This window comes from Oreochromis niloticus, unplaced genomic scaffold, assembly GCF_001858045.2.
Source record: "Oreochromis niloticus isolate F11D_XX unplaced genomic scaffold, O_niloticus_UMD_NMBU tig00003095_pilon, whole genome shotgun sequence".
NCBI lineage: Eukaryota > Metazoa > Chordata > Actinopteri > Cichliformes > Cichlidae > Oreochromis > Oreochromis niloticus.
Window position 1 is genome coordinate 11,118 of NW_020327785.1, and position 5,481 is coordinate 16,598.

The window sequence follows — 5,481 nt, forward strand, 5'->3', positions numbered from 1 at the left end:
GGTACTTTTAAAAAATGCAGTTTGTTCGTAATTTTGTAGAAAAAGGCTCTGCACCTGTGAAAACAAATAGGTATCCACACCCCCAAAATCACTGTAGATCAGATACAATTACATACAAACATACAGTACACACTACTGCAGAAAAAGTCCCTGATTTTAATAGAAAATTGGCTTTAATGTAATATCACATGAAGTTTATCAGTAATGTTTTCACAGCTTTAATCAAATCATTCATCATCCATAAGTTGTGATGGAAAAGTGTCTGCAAGCGTGCAGGAGCCCATTTTTAGAGACAATCAGTCCTGTGTTATAATGTTAATTGAAGTTTATCAGGTCAGATGACCAATAGATGATAAGAAATATACTCTTACTAATTATTAGAGTTGAAAAGTACTTTGCTAAGCAAAATTAAATGAGGTTAGGCTGGAACTTGAAACGTTAACATAAAAGGTTCAGTTGGTGATGCATGAAAGAAAATAATTTTCTTCTAAAAATCTATTGGAGAATTCTGATTGTAAGAAATGAAAAATATTCAAAGAGTGAAACTGTTAAAAAAGTGAAGGTTTTGTGCAGCTGGGTGTTGCAGCCCCTTTAGAGGAAAATGTCAACTTGGTTTAATGAGGTTAAAGACACAGACACATTTATTGTTTCTTTAATCACCACAATAGTTTGAGTTTGTTTTAAAATCTCTTTAAAAAGCTGTTTTGAATGATAAGTTTGGCTTTAATGTGTTAAACTTGGATTAGATAAGACAATGTACCACTGAACACAGGAGGGATTATTGCTGAAAATGGGTCTCTGAACACCTCTGTAGAAATTCTATTCAAAATCATTCATGATTTGTGATCAGTGTTAATATTAAGCATTTATATGTTTATTTCCTCTTTTGATAAATTGCTGTGATTCAATATGAAACCAAATTTGAGTCTTTTCAGAAAACAAGACATTTCTAATTGACCTCAGACTTTTGAGCTGTAGTCTACATTGTAATTATAGTGTACGGTTATTGATTAGAGCAGATGATATGAGACTATCAGGAGAGACTGTTAAAAAGTTATGAGCTGTCTTGATGCAGAGAAAGTGGAGTTTGTCATCCTTGAGCTGCTGGTAGGATGAATGATGCTCTGGCTCTGTGCTCAAGTTCAGACATAGGCTTTAAGCAACCATGAGCCACTGATAAGCGTGATAGATTAATAAGCATGTATAAAGTGGACTTGTTAAACAGCTCTGATAGGAGAAAGTCAATGAGCACGCAATAAAGTGGACTTGTTAGGGCCAGTTTACCATCAGCCTTGCTAAAGTTTAACTTCATTTGTATTTAAAGACAGACTTTAAAGAAAATTCTTATTTGACACTGGTGATAAAATCCAGGTCAGACACAGTTACATACAAACATACAGTACACACTACTGCTCAAAGGTTGGAGGTCACTTAGAAAAGTCCTGATTTTAATAGAAAATTGGCTTTAATGTAATATCACATGAAGTTTATCAGTAATGTTTTCACAGCTTTAATCAAATCATTCATCATCCATAAGTTGTGATGGAAAAGTGTCTGCAAACGTGCAGGAGCCCATTTTTAGAGAAATTAAATGAGGTTAGGTTCGAACTTGAAATTTTAATATAAAAGTTTCAGGTGGTGATGAATGTAAGTTTCACATAGTAGAAATATGTGTTTATCATTAATATTGGTTTTATTCTGAGTTTAGTGTTTATTTGTGAGCATTGTTTTTATCTCCATGATTTTACTCTTTTTGTATCACATGTTTTTAGTCTGTTTTTACATTGTTTTAATCCACTGTGGATTGGCTGGGCATGGGACAAATTAGCTGATAGTCATCACCTGCTGAGGCATGTGTCTGTCCAGTGGTGTCCTTTCAGCTGTGTTTAAAGGACTTATTAAAAGGAAGCAAGCTGAGTACTGGAAGGAGAGAGGCCCTAGATTTGAATAGGAACGCATGAAGCCCGTCTGGAGACCGGTCAGCGTGATGTGGTGACCCAGTCCCAACAGCAGGAACGGCGACAGGAGGAGACAACGCGTGTGATTGACATCAGTGCAGATGTATACCACTGCCTGCATCTGTGAGTAGTGGCTGACTGTTGTTCACTGGGTGCAGCCGTGTTGGGAGAGTGTCGCCATGGCTATAAGCCAGGGCAGCTTCCGGGATGATGGTTCTGGCTCCTATTTGTTTTTACTTACAGGTGATGACGTGAGGGGAGCCGCTGTGGTATCGAGCGACGGACTCCAATGCAGAATGCGAACTGGGCTGGGATGTGATGGGGCCCAGTGGACGGACGAGACCGGGACAGGAGGCTCCTAGTCTGCCTGGCACGATGCTGACGTGGACCTCGCTTAGCAAGAGGAATTTCTGTCCAGCTCAAGAACACACAAGGAGTATTCGTCCTGGGTTGTGGGACTGGGTGGGATTTTTGTGCATGAAGAGAATTGTATTTTTACCAGTTTTAGAATAATCTTATCTAGTCTCGGTGGGAATTTTAGCATATTGAGAAAAATGTTGTTGTGAATTGGCTTGATTTAAATCAAATTGAACTGCACTCAATTAAAACCAAATATAACTTGTAATCAAATCTATTCAAATGTAAAGTCATCTCACTCAATTTGGACAACTAGCACTGAAAAATACACTGACATCCTCTGTTTCCCAATTAGCAGATGAGAGGTTGCTGTTTTATTCATGACTCAATACTTGAATGGTTTTATCCTGTTTATGAATAAACATTTTAAAATGACATTGCTTCATTGTATGATTAATTCTTTGTCTGTGTCGGTCCTTAATACATACACGTGTACAATAATTCTAGTTGCCTCCGGAGATCCTATGCTCCGTTTTCTCATACTTTTCTTCACTGTTTACCTCATTCTGCCCAATAAAATGTACAAATTTCTGTAAACAATTATGACTTGTTTTATGCCATTAATAAAAAAAATGTCTCCATATGAGGACGTACTTGAAAAGAAAAAGTCACCACTTTGCATTTTACAAAGCAAGTAAACAAACACGGGGCTATTTATCATATAAATAACTTTTAGGTCTGTGGGATAGAAGGATAGGAGCTTTAAATGTTGTGCCTCCATAATTAGTCTTTACAGTGTTCAGCGACTGTTGTGATTTGGTGCTATACACATAAGCTTGAAGTGAATGAATCCACCTGTTCACAGGAAGATGACACCAAACATCAGAAGATCTTATTGTGCGCCAGAGTAAAAGGGTGGTTTCTTGGGACTAAAAGCACAAACTACAGTAGAAGCTCACATAAAGCAGGAAATAAGCAGGCAGCACTTCAACTGCTAATGCATGTTTTGCACTTTTATTGTTGTGTCATTCACTAACAGTTCAATGGTGCAAGATTACCATACACAAAATTAGGATATCTGCATGACACATCTATGCTATGCAGCGAATGGATTATAATTATTACAAATACAGTAAGCATATTTACATTTGATTTCAAGCTCCATACAATATAGATATTTACAAAGTATGAAAATGAAACCGGTCTGACAAATAATGTACAGTGTTAATGACGGGTTTTTTTCTCCTTTTCTTTTGGTGAACAAATCTGAAAGGGGGCGGGGTTAACTGATATTAATTGTCAGAGGGGGAAAATATCATGGCTAGTTTCGTTTGAAAGGCATCAACGGAAAAACAAACACATACACAGAAAAAAGTGATGAGGTGAAGAAAGACACATTAAGTGTGCTGTCGTTTTAGATGTCACAAGCTACTTTGTATAGTCCTATATCCCTGATATTAGAAAGAATTAAAATGAGTTAAAATACACCTTTATTTTGATAGAGTTCAGATGGATGCCTAGCATGACTAATGAGCAGATAGCCCCCCCCAAAAAAACAACAGACTTCTAATTCACTCAAACTGCTTTCTAATAAAGAGGAAGCACTAATGTAACTCACCTCCTCAGTCGGGGTGCAGGGGTTACATTTTAGGTCTCCTTTTCCTCCCCCCCCCCTCTTACATTCAAACCCTCTTTTAGTTCACACTAGAACAGGCCGCTACACCATCATTTGGTTTAATATGAGTGGAACAACTAAACCGCACAGACTTTAAATGATCAGTTAGTTGAACCTTTTATTAATATGCGCAAAGAGCTGCAAACTAATATATATATATATATATATATATATATATATATATATATATATATATATGAACTGCAAACAATAAATACACAATCCAAAAAAAAACACCTCTGCAAAAGAAGTGGAAAAGTTTGCTCTGGCGGCGCTTCGCATCAACATGTATATGAGGTACATTGCACTTTTGAGATTTGATCTGTGCATAGGTGCATCTTTGATGTGCAGCTCAGAGATCCCCAATCCAGCACGTTTCTGTTTCTCTGACCGTCAGGCTGGCTGACCCAAGGTCACGTCAGAGCTTTGTTTTTTATCTATATGTAACAGACAGTCGGTTCCTCTCCTTCCACGCATTTCATACAACACAGCAGGCATACTGCTGGTTGGTTGACCAGTTTTTTAATGCCTGTCTACATGAACACATCTCGAGAGGCGTAGGCACCAAAAAGTGAATCTGGAGCCAAATGTAGCAGCTGCAGCAGGGCACACAGAGCAAATATTTTCATGGGGTAGTATCAGAAATAGGACCTTTGAATATGTAGTCCCTTTAACTTCTTTCCTTCTATTAAACCCTTTGAGAAACAGCTATCCAGTGTACTCCTGATATGTGCTCTTATCATTTGTTCCTGATGCTCAAATACAATCCTGGACTCAACATATGTGGCTGTGTCTCTGTCCTTGCTATAGATATGTGTTAATGTGCAAAATAAGGTTAAAAAAATGAAGAAATAAATGTGAGTTAGAGCAAGCTAGAGGAGCAGAGAGGAATGTGTTAAATGAGGGTTAACTACCACACTGATCCCAGAACAGACCGCATGTACAAATCAAGTTCTCCCTCTAGTTCGTTTTCATCCTCCTAGTCCTCCTCCTCCTCTCCTCGTAACCCTGTTTTTACTCCTTGGGATGAAAAAGCAAAAAGGGGCCGAATCTACTCCTGCAGGAACAATTGGTCTTTTTTTTTCTTTTTTTTTTTTAGCTGCTGAGATATGAAGCGATCCTCGCTTGTTTGTCTCTAGTTAGTCTGCAGTTTTTATGTTAACACAAATGCATGAGTATTTTACTGACTCACTAACTGACACTGGCACTATCGGGGGTTTAGTGGCGGCATATGTACACAGATTGAGGAGGATCTAAGTATGACGCGAATAACCGTGGAAATCGGGCGTGGCCCTCCTGTCAAATTTCATTCCCACTTTGAGTTTTTGTTTCAGAGCCTGTTTCAGCCTGATGCAAATCTCACTGCGAGAAGAAAAATAACCTATAAATCTATTAGCAGCTATAGTTTAGGTAGCAGAGCATAAACTAACACGTCACTTGGAGAGATCTGTAGATTTTTCCTTCATGGTTCAAATGTAAGCTGGCTGATTT

The 5,481-nt window shown here is 38.0% G+C and overlaps 1 long non-coding RNA gene across 1 annotated transcript; it reads left to right on the top strand.

Moving 5' to 3' along the window:
- The first annotated feature begins 1,489 nt into the window (after positions 1 to 1,489).
- On the top strand, positions 1,490 to 2,750 carry LOC112845101 (uncharacterized). Its single transcript, XR_003217908.1, has 2 exons — positions 1,490 to 2,081; positions 2,202 to 2,750. It is a non-coding gene; the product is annotated as an uncharacterized LOC112845101 (long non-coding RNA).
- The last annotated feature ends 2,731 nt before the right edge of the window (positions 2,751 to 5,481 follow it).